The following is a 15099-nucleotide window of genomic DNA, read 5'->3' as shown; positions in this document are numbered from 1 at the left end:
TAAGCTGGGGAAGACCAATCGCCTTGTGCCAGTTGGTGTACCCACTTTTCTTGATACAGCTCAGTGATTTTGTCAGGTCACTGATTTTTACCTTCCCTTCACATTCTGGTTGCATGGCAGGATGGAAGATGCTGAGCATTTTCATTTCTTATCGGTTCTTCTTACTTCCCGAAATGTTTTTTCCTAGTAACTCTTGGCTCTGCTACAGAGAAGATACTTGAATAAGTGTAACCTTTCTCTATCACCAGGACCTTTACATGGTCCTTAGATGCCCAACTAGTGCTGTTCTAGTTTAGAATTATACAAAATGCTGCTCTGTTTAAAGTGTTGTCTTGCTTCACACTAAATTCTTCTGAATTTTTTGTTAAAATTTAGTAGAAATAAAAAGACGCTCCAAATGCTAAAGAGAGGTTAGGTTTTTAAGGCAGTTATCTTGTGCTTCTGTGAGAAATGTGGTTCTAGAGTTTGCTCTAGCACACAAAACCAAACAAGAATCTTACACCCTCAAGGGAAATGTACATGTTCTTAATCAACATTTGCATTTTTTTCTGAAGCCCTAATCCTGCAGTAAGTTTGCTATTGAATTAGTTTTCAACAATGATGTAAAAGCTATTCAAACAGATAAAAAATTAATTGTAGAAATTACTGTTGTCTCAGGGGAACTGCAGCTTGGTCTGTAGATAATATTAAAGACCCAGTGAGAAAATTGTGAGGAAAAGGTACAGAAACATGCTTCCTGAGAAAAGACTGAACTGTAAAAGCTTTGGCCATGATTGTAAAGGAGAAAACAAACAATAATTGCATCTCATACCACAGTATAAATCAAAGAAAAGCACATTAATGCTGTGTAAGTTACACACATTGCTGAATATTTTCTGCCTCCTTAGAGTACTTTATACATTTAGCACTGAAGCCCAGAAACATGTATAATAAGGATAGTTGTGGAGTTTCTGGTAGTAATTTATATTTTTCAGCATTCAAGTGGTTCAGTAACTCTTAGTACCAGTCTTTGGCTGATCATAGAGTGGTTTGGGTTGGAGGGGGACCCTGAAGATTATCTAGTTCCAACCCACTTGCCATGGAATAGGACACATTTCACTAGACCAGGTTGTTCAGAGTCGTGTTGAACATGGCTTTGGACACTTGCAGGGATGGGGCATCCACAATTATGCTGGGCAATCTGTGTTTCACCACACTCACAATAAAGATTTCCTTCCTAATATCTGATGTAAACCTACTCTCTTTCAGTTTAAACCCATTCCCCCTTGTCCTGTGTCTACATGCCATTGTAAATGAATAGTCTTGCCTTCTCTTTTCCAGACTGGACAATCGCAAATATCTCAGCCTTTTCCCTCTGCTTCATCCCTCTGATCTCTCTGTGGCCTCCTCTGGACTTGCTCCAACATCTCCCTGTCCTTGCTGTGCTGTGCCCCCAGAGCTGATGCAGCCCTGCAGGTGGGGTCTCAGCAGAGCAGAGCAGAGGGGCAGAATCCCCTCCCTGCCCTGCTGCCCACCCTGCTCTGGATGCAGCCCAGGACACGTGTGGCTCTCTGGGCTGGCAGTGCCCATGGCTGGGGCAGGTCCAGCCTCTCAGCCACCAGCACCCCCAAGCCCTTCAGGGCAGGGCTGCTGGGATCTGTTCATGCCCACCCTGTGCTGGTACCAGGCCTGCTCTGAACCAGCTGCAGCACCTTGCACATGACCTTGTTAAACCTCATGGGATTCCCATGGGCCCTCCCTTAGGGCTTGTCCATGTGCCTCTGGATGGTATCAAGTGAATTCAGCTTAGTGTCATCTGCAAAATTGCTTCATCCTTCTGTCTATGTCATTAATGAAGATACTGAACCACACTGGTCTCAGTGCAGACCTTGAGGGACACCACCTGTCTCTGATGTCCATTGGAACTGAGCTATTGACCATGACCCTCTGGATGCAACCTTCCAACCAATTCCTAATCCACCTAACAGTTCACCCATCAAATCCCTCTCTCCGGTTTGGAGAGAATATTGTGGGGTACTGTGTCAAGGGCTTTACTGAAGTCCAGAAAAATGCTATCTGTATTCCTTCCCTTACCCACTGATGCAGTCAACCCATGATGGAAAGCCACTGCTTGATCAGACAGGACCTGCCCTTCCTGTAGCCATGCAACTACATCAGCCAATTCCCTCAGGACTCTGGGATGCATCTCCTTGGGTACATTCAGGTTCCTCAGGTGGTCACAAACCTCACCGTCTCTTCCAGTGGGAAGGACCTGGCTTCCCAGTCCTCATCCTCTTATCCATCCAGTCAAGAGGTGTGGGAAGAGTTTCCCACTGAAAACCAAGGCAACAGGTGGTAAGTACTTCAGCCTTCTCTATTTCTGTTGTTACCAGTTCTCCAGTTTTCCAGGGCTGTTTATTAGAGAGGGTACCTCTTCTTTGACCTTCTTTTTCTGGTTACTGTACCTGTAGAAGCCTTTCCCATTATTCTTTGTGTCCCTTGCCAGGTTCAGTTCCACTTTTGTTGCCTTGGCCTTTCTCATGGCCTCCCTACACAGCTGTGCTTCATCTTTAAACTCTTCCTAGGTCACCTGTCCTGGTTTGTTTCCCTTAACTTTGACCAGCAAATTCCTACTGAGCCATGCCGGTCTCTTGCCCCCCTTGGCTGATTTCTTGCTCCTGAGGATTGCCAGCTCTCATGCTGTGTGCAAGAGTTCCTTAAAGATCTGCCAGCTCTTTTCTACTCCTTTGTTCCTAAGGGCAGTCTGTCAGGGGATCCCACAGACTAGGTTCCCAAAGGACTGGAAGCCTGCTTTCCTAAAGTTCAAGAGCTGAACTTTTACTCCTTAGCCAAGCCCTGTCCTTCAGGGCTGCGCACTCCACCAGCGTGTGATCCCTGTAGCCCAGGCTGCCTCCAGTCCTGGCGTCCAATTAGCTCACTTGCACTGGTGACCAACAGATCCCGTACCACATTCCCTCTGGCTGTCACCTGCCCCAGGAAGGTGTCCTCCACGCATTCCAGGAGTCTCCTGGATTGCCACAGCCCTCCAAGCTACTTTCCCAACAGCTGCTGGGGTGGCTGAGTTCCCCTGCAGGCCACCACCCTCGGGCACAAGGCCTCCTGTGCTGGAGCAGGAAGGTGTGGTGCATGGGCTCCCCTTGGTCAGGTGGCTGTAGCAGAGCCCAGCCAAAGGCTCCCTTTGCTGCCTCAGTCTCTGACTCCTACCCACAGCTTTCCACCTGCTCATGGGTATTCTTCAGGGACAGCTCTTCACACTGCTTTTTTTTAGGCTCGTCGTATCATTTGTACCCACTTGAGAAAGTAATAGAGGGCCGTGGTCCGTGTTCTTGACATGGGCTACCCTCTGGCAGCATTATGGATCTTAGTCCCTGGTAAAGCAGTGTTGCCTCTTGTGACTCTGTCAGGCCAGCATGATATTGTGATTTGAAAGTTCATGCTGCCTTCCCAAAGTAGTAATTTGGAGATAAAGTTTATTTAAGGGTTAGTATTTAAATAGCCATATATATTTCTGCATGTATTAAAGCTCAGCTCTTGAGGAATCTAAACGTAAGCATGTGTGCCTGTCTTACATTAACAGTGAAAGTTGCACTCAGTCATAATTCAACCAGTAGCAGTGGTTAACAATAGTTTCTTAGTTTGGTTAGCTATCATTTATACTCAGTTCTTCCATTATTTTATAATTTGTAGATGCATATTAAGTGTTGATGCCAAATCTAAATTGCAATCTAAAATTCTCTTTGGAGTGATTTGCTTGTATCAGGTAGCAGCATCTCTTACCTTGTGGGCAGGCTAATCAGTCAGGAGCTGCACACTGAGAGCCACTTGGCTTCAGCAAGTATTCAAACCTGGGCACACTTGGAACATACCATCATGCGCAGCTCAGGACACAAGAGCAAGGCTAAAGCATAGTACTGCAGGACTGCTGAGGTGGGTTTTGCTAAGATGGTCAGCAATTGCATCAAGGTGTCATTGAAGGAGTGGGGGGTGAGGGTTATTTATTTAAATTAGCAAGGTTTCAAATGCAGCAGAACATTCAGAAACAGGAAAAACAATTACAACTACCAACTCACATATATTACCATAAAGAGACATTGGGGTATAATTTTATTAACTTTAATCATATTGAAGGTATTGAACCTCGAAAAGACTACAAAATTATTGTGGTCTACTACAAACTCTAAGACTAGTGCTGGCAACTCTGAATTGAAGAATTTTTCAGCAAGACAAACAGGTAAGAAAGTTTCTGCATAGTGAGAGATTGATAGTTTACCTTTGCTTTCCTGCCTGGCTGTTTCTACAGAAACACACATATTCTCCTTAGCGAAGAGTAAGGGGTTTCTTTATTTTTTTTTTAACAACTAAACTTTCAAAATTGGTTACTCCAGTATAAACCATTTTGAAAGAATAGGGTGTGAGGAGAAAGTGTTTGGTTACTGTTGATGGCAGAATATAAACATAGGCTTGATGCATGACAGTAAAAATAACGTAATATTTCTGCTTATTTTTCTTTGACATTTTATGGTGTTGTAGAAAAGGATAATGTATTTTTTCCCTTCATACCCTGCTTTAATTCTAATAATTAATTTCTAAAGAAAAATAGCAGAAATAAAAATGGGTCTGAGACTAGAGACAAAATAATGGAAGATATAAATAGAATAGTACGTGAAAGGATAGCGGAAATAATGAAAGTGGTTTTAGAACTGGGACATGACACAGTATAAGAAATAATGAATTACGCAGAAAAGATAAATTGAGCTTTCCTGATGATCTTTTCTACTAACTCAGGAACAAGGTGACATTTTGCAACATTTCACAACATTTCCAAAGCAATATATTTAAATTTGAGGAAAGCATTTGCTTTTACTTCCTCTGTGTTTTAAACACAACATGTACTTAAGTTCTTGTCATCCACTGCAGGTGTACATCAGCAAAGAAATATACAGACACATATTAGGATACAAAAACCCAAGGTCTCTAAATTCCCTTCATCTGAGCCTTTGGGCTAATTACTGATATATGGTGACAGGATGAAATCCTTTTGCACACTTTGCTTTGCAATAGTCCATTCCCAAAAGTAGTGTTAATTTTTTTTTTTTTTAATATGCCGTTACTGAACTGCCTGGTTTTTCATACCATATTTTACATGCTTGAATTAATTTGAACTTAGGAATTAAATGCCCTAACATGGTTTCTGGTAAGCAATATGCAGGTAAGTTAAATTGTCCCAAGCCCTCATCTGACTTTCCATGTGTGCCCTGAAACAAGTAAGAAAGGATTGGACTCTGTTCCCTTCTTTTTCTGACAGTTTTATTGTTCTCCCCTTCCATGTATTTCTGTTTGTTTTGACATAAAATTTACCCTTGTTTAACACTTACATTAAGTGTTTCCTTGTGCAGAAGCCATGCTTTGCTATGTTTACACATGTGGTTTAATTGCTGATAGGAGCCTTTGTACATGACCCTTTGTGATAAAAGCAATAATTCTGCTGTCTTTATCAGCTGGTACACTTGTACTTTTATATAGAACAGTCCAGTGAACTATTTGGAAGAGCAAGAGATTGTGAATGCCACTGCATTTCCTGTCCCTCAGGTAACTGGTTTTGCCTCAAAAGGTGCAAGGTGAACTACTCTTCAATGGCTGGTAACTCTTGAGCCCCTGCTGTCACTGTAGTGCCACAAATCCTGATTCACTCAAATTGTGTACATTGTGGTGCATATACATTTATATTGCCAGAGACGCAAGTTTCATATTGCCCAGAGAGGCTGTGGATGCCCCATGCCTGGAAGTGTTAATGGACAGATTGGATGGGGCCCTGAGCAGCCTAGCGTAGTTAGTGTAGGGACATCCCTGCCCTTAGCAGAGGGATTAGAACTAGGTGGTCTTTAAGGTCCCTTCCAACACAAAACATTGTATGATTTTATGATCTTTACAGGTAGTATTATTCTAAACTCCTTTTTTCTATCATACGTGCATAGGAGAGAGGGCAAAACTGAGTTTTGCTGGCTTCCACCACTGCTTTTCCAGTCCTCTCCAGGTCTTGGCCTACTCTCATCCTGCTCCTGGTGACTTCCCTCCTCCTCTGCCACCTTCCCAGTCATGGCTTTCAGAGAAGATGATGGTGCCCTTAGCACCATTTTATGGAGTACATGAGTTGTCAGTTGCCATCCACACCTTCATATACCCCTCTGGCTCAACTCAAACCTGTTTTTTCTCTCCTTGATGGGAAGTTTTTAGACTAAGCCTTGCAAAACCAGCTGACAAGTCTCACTTCATGTTCAGGAAAGAGCAAGAGCTGTTGGCACACTTGGGTCCTGGCCACCTTCCCATTCTGTAAAAACACTGGTGGGCTCTGGACATGTGTCAGGAGGTGGTAAAAGGCAGCCGTGACTGCCAGGCACAGCGAATGGTAGGAGGGTGAGGGTGCTTCCAGCCACCCTGCAGAGCTTCAGCCGTGCCTTGGACCATGGGCCACCCACCAGCTTAGGCTCACAGCAGCACCCTAAGCCCAGCATCTGGAACATAGCAAGAAAGGGAGGTGCGGGGAAGGCAGGACCCTTTTGAGAGGCAGCATCAGCCTTTTCCTTCTGTAACACAGCTGCTGGGGGGAGTTCCAGGCTGAGAAGTCTGTACCTGTCTGAGGCTTCCCTGTTGTGACAGCTGCCACTCTTGGAGACCCTGGCAGACCTCAGCTGCAGGTCCACAAGGGCCAGCTGACTCTGCCCTGGGTCACTGCAGACCCTCTGATCTCCTAAAAGATGTCCAGGAAATTGCTTGTATATAGCAGCATACCTTGCTGCAGTGGAGCACTTCCCTCTCTTTGCAGATGGTGTTTAACACATGGAATAGTTTGATCCTGTAGTATCTATAATCTCATATAATTTTCATTTTGGTTTTTGTATATTTATGTGAGGACTTTTAGGCATCTAATTGCTCTCTGCAACAGTGCACAGCATGCCAGCTCTTACTGAATCCAGTTTGAAAAGTGAGTGACTCTGAAACATCAGTTGTGAAGGAGGTAGAAGAGAAGAAAGAGACAGCAGTTCCGTTATTTCTGTAGACATTTTTTTCAATACTGTCAAAAAACCAGGAACCCATCCCACTTGGCACCAGTAATTCCTCCCTCTTCTGTCTTTCTATATGTTTGCAGATATCCCCTAAAGAAAAGCAGCAGGATCATTTGGGTTTAAAAACCTCATAAGCTTTTCTATGAGACAGCAGTGTTTCGGTGTGATTGGGGGTTGATTTTGATGATCCAATAATTTCACCGATACAGTTTGGAGTGCAGCCCTACAGACATTTGGATTTGACACAGCTAGGAAAGACTACACTGTGGTAAAGGCAAAGTGCACTCCCATTCTTTTCCTCTTGCTCTTACATTGTGTGTGCCAGTGCTATGCTAGAACAGCACCAAAGTGGTTATCAGAAAACAAGAAAGGCACCTCTTTGATACTGAGTCCAAAAATAACTGTTCTGCTTCATATGGATCTGTGGGCCTCTGCCAGTGCCTGGGCTTGGGCAAACTTAGTAGGTGGCTCAGCTTCATGTAGTTGAAAGTTATTTTAATTTCTGCACTATGGTGTAATTGCTCGAAAAAAAACCATGTTATTTGATGATTAAGATTCTGGAGTGAATTGTGTTCTTTTGGGTTCTTGCACTGTTTCTCCATCAGGGACTTGGTTTCAGTGGTGTGCAGCTGCTGGAGTTGATTTACAGTGCTGCGGCTGTGGCTAGTCATAAATAAATCCTCTTATATAGTTGTTATGAACACCTGTTAGATCATCTGTCAGCAAAGCGCTGTTCACATTTATCATGGTGCGGTAGTTATTTTACCTCAATCCATTTCCGACTGACTCGGCCTCCATCACTGGATTACTATTACCACACCATAATCGCTCGTTTCCACTCCATGTTACAACTTGCAGATAAAAGATTTCACTACTTGGCCAAATTTCATAAATAAAGGAGCAGTTCAGTGCAGTAAAAGTTTATTTTTGTCATCATTTGTCATCCCATTATTCTATAAATCAAATGGAATAGCGCTATTGCTAGCTCAGGCGTTGCTGTCAGCCCTAGGCATGGAAATGGTCCGTTTCTTCTTTTTAGATGAGATGACATGTCTTTCAGACTTAACTGGCTTATGGCTTTGTTTCACCCATTTTATTTTATCGGCCCTTCAGAAAAATCCTTGGGGACCAGAGAGACTAAAGAAGTAAAATGGAATCAGAAAACACAGTAAAACATTCTGCTTTAGCTGTGTTACGTACATTTCCCTCCCCCGCAATCATTCATTTACAAACTCCTCCGCAAAAATAATGGATCTGGATATAAACAGCCCCTCAATGCATTCTCCAGCTTTACTCAGACTTTATTGTTCATGTCAAACCCTGGGTATGAAAGGGGTTTAGCATCGGAGAGGGTGCTACAAAGTCCTGCTAATGCTTCTGCTCCTAAATGGACTTCCAGACTGCTGAGGTATTGAATTGTGAGGTTGTGCTTTTGTTTCAAAGGTCTTTGCTAACGACTTGCATTTTGGGGCCTGAACCACCTAATAAGGCTGTGCTATGCCTCACTACACAGCTTCACAACCAGAACGTTCAGGATTCAGGATGTCCCTCTATGCCTTTCCCGGCACAGTCTTCACAGAAATGTTGTTTGCTTTCTTTTGTTTTTCAATAATATCCTAACTCTAGCTATAAAACCTGTACTTGGGACATGCCTTGATTTTTTGGCTCTGTGTCTGTTACAGATGCTTGGGGTTTTCTTGATTTATTGAGAAGTTAAGAGATGGATCTCCGACTAAATTTTGAAGAAAGCAATATTCCTTGGTTTAAAAAGAGCCAGATAGGATGATGATAAAGAGATGGGGTAATAGAAAAGGGTTTATAGTTGATATTATACTTCTGAGTTGGTTCTAATTCAAGTTACATTCTTCATAGTCATTATGTAGCTCATAAATTCAATAAAGTGTTTTACTATTACTATAAAAATGACAGGAGGGGGGTTTTATGTTGTAAGTTTCGTTAGTTGCTCTTCCTGTTTTATGTTGAAGTTCTCAGGCCGTTATGTCATTAAACTCCATGGAGTCTGAAGGGCTCAGGCCCCTCTGTTCCTTATCACTGGTGCAGTACCTGCTGTGGGGCAAATGTCTGTGAGACCAGTCTCTGTCCATCATCACTTTCCTTGTCAATGGCTCTCTTTGCTTCCATTTTGGATTTGTTTTTTATTCGGAAGTTCAGGTACCTGCCTTTGAGAGGAGACAACGGGAGTTTCAGGCTGGCTGTGGCCCCACTTTGGATTCTGAGCTGTGGATGTGAATTCTCAGCTCTGGCTGAGCCATTCATGCGAAAATGGCCCAATCCTCTCATTGCAGTGGATCTTAGGTGGCTGTGGGAAGAACCTGCTGGCAAAGGGGCTTGCTGCACTATGGAAATAAAATTACTTCTGAGTGTTCACGCTTCCTTTTCCTTCCCAGAGACACCTGCTGTGACTTTTCCTCAACCACTCTCGTTGTAAAATTCTGCACACATCTAGGTTTGAGATTCTTGTTCAGTTTGTGCACAAATGTTTGCAAACATAGCCTAAAGCATTTGCTGTGAAGGTCTCTAAAGGCAAATCCAGGAAGGATTTTCCTTTTTCATTGATGGGGGAGATGAATTTTTTTTCAAAGGCACTGTAGAATTTCTGTTATTTCTGCTTCATTAGGGGAAAGAAGCATCAAATATCTGATCCTTGAACCTTTGCTTTCTCCAGATGTTTGCTTTGCACACAAATAATCTGCATGAAAACAGGAACTGCTAATTCAGTGGCCAAAGTGCATCAGGACCCTAATCTAAAACCTCCCAATCCATCCAGCTGTCTGGCATTTGCTATTATAGGGCACCAACAGAGAAATGAGGCTGTGGCTTTATCACTGCACCCTGGGTGACAACTTGATTTTCTGCTTTCACCGCAGGCAGCAGCAGCCCAACATGATGGGGCTGTTAATTTGTGCATTTCATGGTGTCTGTCAGGGGGCCGGGAGAGGAGGGTTTCAGGAGAAGGGAATGGAGCATGTCCCAGCCTCGGAAGCACCTGTCTGCATTGACGGCAGAGAGCACTTCTTATTAGCGTGCAGGTCTCTAAATGCAGCCCCGGGATGACAGCCTGGCATTCCCAGCACCCACACAGTGTGACAGGCGCAGGCAGCCGGTCCCATTGTTTGCCCTTGATGAGCATGTCATTAATGGAAATGGAAGAAAGTGAGGGCCACATCAGTATTCAAATAGCCTCCATCCTCTCTGCCATTCAACCGCCTGGCTCAGGCGGCTGCAGATTTCCTTCTGCAGCTCCACTTACACGTTTCCACAGATTTATTCCCATTGCATACAAATCCCCTCCATGTGGCTCTGGCCCCATGCCCCCCCATTCCCCTCACATGCACAAACATATTCTCCAGCATCAACTGACCCACCAAAAATAAAGTGGGTGTTCTTCCCCTTCCTCCCTGTTTTGTGAATTGCTTAAGTACCATTACCAAATACTTGCTATTTACAATCCAGGAAATGGAAGATGGTATTTATTTAAACTTAAAGCATCAGCAAGGGGCTGATATATTGTTTGTAATGTCCTTGTTTTCTCACAAGCAGCTGTTGATGCTTGTCTGAGTGACCTCTTTCACTACAATACATTGCAATATGTTTGGTTGGGAACATTTCGTCTAGTAGGTATGAAATAAGAGGATTACAGGCAAAAGGAGAAATTACTAAAAAATCCATACGCCTCCTTAATGACAATATTACTGAAAACACCATTAGAGTAATGCTGTCTCCCTCAAAACCTTTTTTCAAGATTCTGTGCTTTGAAAACAGCCAGACCATGGATACGTGGAGACAAATGACCATCTCACTGGGGTACATCATCTTAGGCTGCCAGAACCCCTTTGAGTTTGCAGGTACCTTGTGATCTCTTTGGAGGCAGCTGGTGTGTTTGCCCTCTGTATTTTCATGCATGGACCGCAGCAGAACACAAGTTGACCATTAGTGCTCCTGAGCAGTCCAGCAAAACAAACAACAAAATATCATAGCGCTGCTATGAAGAATGTACCTTGAACACACTGGCATCTGGCCAGATCTTAAATGTATGTTTTTGTGCTTTAGTTTTGTGTTAGTCTGTTTCTGTAATAATATAATTAGTGCTCACAGGGGAGGCTATTGACACTACCACCAGGATCAGTTTGCTCTTTGCAGTATTTCCAAATCATTCTCGTTACACATTCAGCCTGCAGGTTGTATGTGGCACCCCTTGTCTTTGTCTACTCTTGTCTTCTCCAACCAGTAGTTTAATCTCAAAACTAAAGCTCTCTCCACTAAAGCTCCAATTAAAGCCTGGAGTTAATAATGAATGTACATTGCTGGGTGATTTCCAAACCCTGGGACATTTTGTAGCCCTGTTTAACCCCAGGAGCTGGAGAAAGTGAGCCCAGAGATTTTTCATTTGTCATTCATAAATCATTAGTTAGTTCCAAAACTACATATTAGAAGCAGAGCTGTTACAAAATGTTTTGATAAGCAAAACCACTGCTTCCTCATTATGTCATTCCTCACACTCCTCCCAGCACTGCTCTAGACTCAGAAATCCTACTGTGGTGTAGATATGGCTGGTCTTTGATGTGTTTGCCCTAAAGGGTGCTTTTCTTCCACTGGAGCCTGTGGGGACTATCCCAGCACTCTGCTCCCAGAAGCTTGGGTCCTGGAATAAGTGCAATTGTGGTATCCATCTGGTTTTGGCTATGATCTCTGGGAGCACGATGGTGAAATAAGTGGCAGGATGGGTTGCCACTTAGATGCTGAAGGTGCATCTCAGTATGATGATCTTTGTGAGCATAGGTGAATTCTTCTGTCTTGGCTCCTACTGCTTCCCCTGCTCTTCTTTCTTTTGCTGACCAGCTTGGATTGCAGAATACAGGTTGAGTTTCACTTTTCTGTACTTTGTGCAGAGCACTCTGATTTCAGTAGGAACCTCTAGGTGTTGCTGTGATATAAATAATAATTGTCTTTGAGCATTCATTCAAAGAGATAGTTAAAGTTGAGTGAGACCAAGAGAAGAAACCTGTAAGTTCTCTTGTTTAAAGTGATTAATCCTTTCTGTTTAGTTTAATAGTTCAAATTGCAGAAACTGCATTTTATCAGGCTGCTTTCAGCCCAAATAAAAAAAAGGAAAAAAAGGCTTTGCCATTGTTTCCATTGGCAAACACCCAAAGACCAGTCTTTCTTCACCAGAAACACATCCAGAAATGGCTGTGTAAGACTTTGTCGAAAACATTCAAATTAAAGCCAACTATGGTGTTATGGCAAGTCAAGTACCCTCTTCCCAGGTCACAGCCACAAGCAAGATCCAAACAAAATTAGGGGACAAGTAGCTCACCCAGAAAAAAGCAGAAAATTTTCAAAACTGATATATCAAAAATTGTGTTCTAGAAACCAAAATGTTACCATCTTGAATATTAGTGGAGAAAAATTTTATGTGGCAGCCATCCTAAAACAGCATCTTGCCCAATGTACATATCAGGGGCAACAGAAACAAGTTAAGAAAAACATTAAATTCTATTCTGGAGGAATTGGTTACTGTCCTGCTTTTAAAACTAAGTCAATTTTTAAAGTAATTTTGGAAGATGTGACAGATACACATCTAATCTCACACCAGGAGGTAGAACTTACAAATGGAGAAGAGACTTCCATAGAAAAAGTTTATGGGGTACATTCTCAGAAATAATGAGCAATTTTAAATGCATCATGCATTACTGGAAACTATAGACAGCACCTGACTTTCTCAGTTCAATTCATGGTCCACTGAGGAGCAAATCCTTGGCCCATCTTCAGTTGGACACACAAAAGCTGAAACAAATGAGATGGATGTGCCTATATCCAGCTGTACTCAATGGCTTGCAGATAGCAACAGTCATCTGATTGCAAGCTTGGGCTGGAATGTCATTATCTCAAGCAGACTTTTTCTGCTTGAGGTGAGATTGTGGTTCCTGCATTTCTAACACCTTGAGTTGTCAAAGAGCTGCCTATATTCTGCTTTATTGCTTAGCCCTCCTATGAATTCAGTGGAGATCAGAAGTCGTCCATAATTTGTTTTCTTTGGATTTGAATAAGTCAGAGGTAGATTTTATCTTTGGCAATGCAACCTAGAAATTCTGTAGATGACATCCAAAGGACAGGTCTGGATTTGTCATCTGCAGAGCAGATCTGTGCACATACAAACATGTACAATGAGCAAGAGGACAATTTCATAATCAATATGTAGCTTTTTAACTCACCAGGCTTGTACACTTTATTCTTCAGGGAAGATAATAATTTTTCCTGTGTAAACAGCTTTTTGATACATAGGTTATACCACTCCTTTGTTGAAGATAGTGTAACAGCCTTCAGGTAACATGCAAACTGTTGTTGCAATGCCTAAAAGACCCTTGGGAAGATCATAGAATGGTGTGCTCCCCATGTCCATGATGAACAGAAAGTAAAGTAGCCAGGCTAGGTTTAGGCACAGGAAAATTATCTGACACTGGGGACAGTGCAGTCACAGAACAGGCTGGCTGGAGAGGTTGTGGAAGTTCCAGAACTAGAAATCATTACAAGTTAAATAAAGAATCTGTCAGTATGACATACAGTACAGCTTTAGGACACAGACAAGATAATTTCCAGCCCTTTTTTTTTTCCCTGTGAATGTGTAAGGAATATTTCAAATCTAGTTGATCTTTCATCCTACAAACTCCTTGATTAAGTTTATATACTGGGACTATATCACTAGGGAACAAAAAAAGTTTGTTCAGTTGCCTTCTGCTTTGCTCTTTTCTGAGCTCTCCTCTCCTGGCCACGTGTCTGCCTTTCTTTTTCTTTGGTCTGTGAAGTGGTCAAACACATAATTATGAAGATGTGGAGTTGCATAAATTATGAATTAAGATTATGTGCGTTCCAATACTCAGATTATTGCTACTAAGTAATACACATCACACTGACTGGTTTTTGTATCACTAAGTGCTGCTGGCTCCTGCCTTTCCAGAGAAGGAACATATTCTGCACTGGTTCCCTGAAGCAAAATATCTGCCTATTTTGCTTGTCAGAAATATGTACTTCTCAGGAGGCATAAAATCTTTCTACAATTAAAAAGTAACATAACATTGTCTCTACTGCTAAATTTCTTAATTCACCTATTTACTCTTACTGCATTCCATCATATCTCTCTTGATGGCATATCTAAGCTACCTTTCTTTCTTAAAGTCCTATGATAGAAGCATTTCTTCATAGCTTGGCACCCATTTTGATTGCTTCAGCTTTTCTATGCATTTTTCCATTCAAAATGTTGCAGTTTATTTACCAAGCCCTGTATTTGATGTGTTTGATGGAAAAAAATAAGTAAAAATCTGTTCTTTTTTTAAAGAATCAGACAGATAGCATCACTGACATTGCCTTTTTCAAAATACTTCTTTTAAACATGAAGAAATTTTCTGGCTGAATTTCCAGTGGCCCTTAAATGTTGCTGGTTTTTAATAGAGTATTTTCCTCAAGGATTTCATTTTTGCCTTCAATTTCATAATATTTAGACCACATTAATTCATCTTTTCTTACCCTTTTTTTCCCCTTCTGGAGTTCTAATGGCTGTAAGCAGAGTTTTCCAGGAAGTCTCACTTCACGGCTCCACTTCTGGAAGCAACTCCTCGGACCAACTTGCAGGGAAGGGAAAGACCAAAGGAAAGGGAAAGACAAAACTATTGCCACTGCAATGCTTCCAACATCCTCACTGTTTGGCTTCTTCCCTGCATCTGAAAGTAAAAACTATAGTGAGCACTGGTGAGACTGGTAGTGTGCTGCAATACTGGTAGTGTGCTGCATCCCCTTTTAAGGGGATGGTATGATTGTATTAATCAAAAATTTGTCCTTTCTTTTCTTTTCACATACTTTGAAGTGAAAGTTGCTTTAAAGTGAAAGTTTCTTTCCCTTTGGTTCTTCATTTCATCTGCAATTAATTAATGAGTTTATGTAGTGAGTTGACACCACCTTTCCACAAAGCAGCACTGTCACCCCGCTCCTCATCTGGCAGATGATACAAAATATAACA

This window comes from Melozone crissalis, unplaced genomic scaffold (genome assembly GCF_028551555.1).
Source record: "Melozone crissalis strain CALT ecotype California unplaced genomic scaffold, PUWL_Pcris_2 ptg000005l_1, whole genome shotgun sequence".
Lineage (NCBI taxonomy): Eukaryota > Metazoa > Chordata > Aves > Passeriformes > Passerellidae > Melozone > Melozone crissalis.
Note: the sequence above shows the minus strand (reverse complement) of the source record.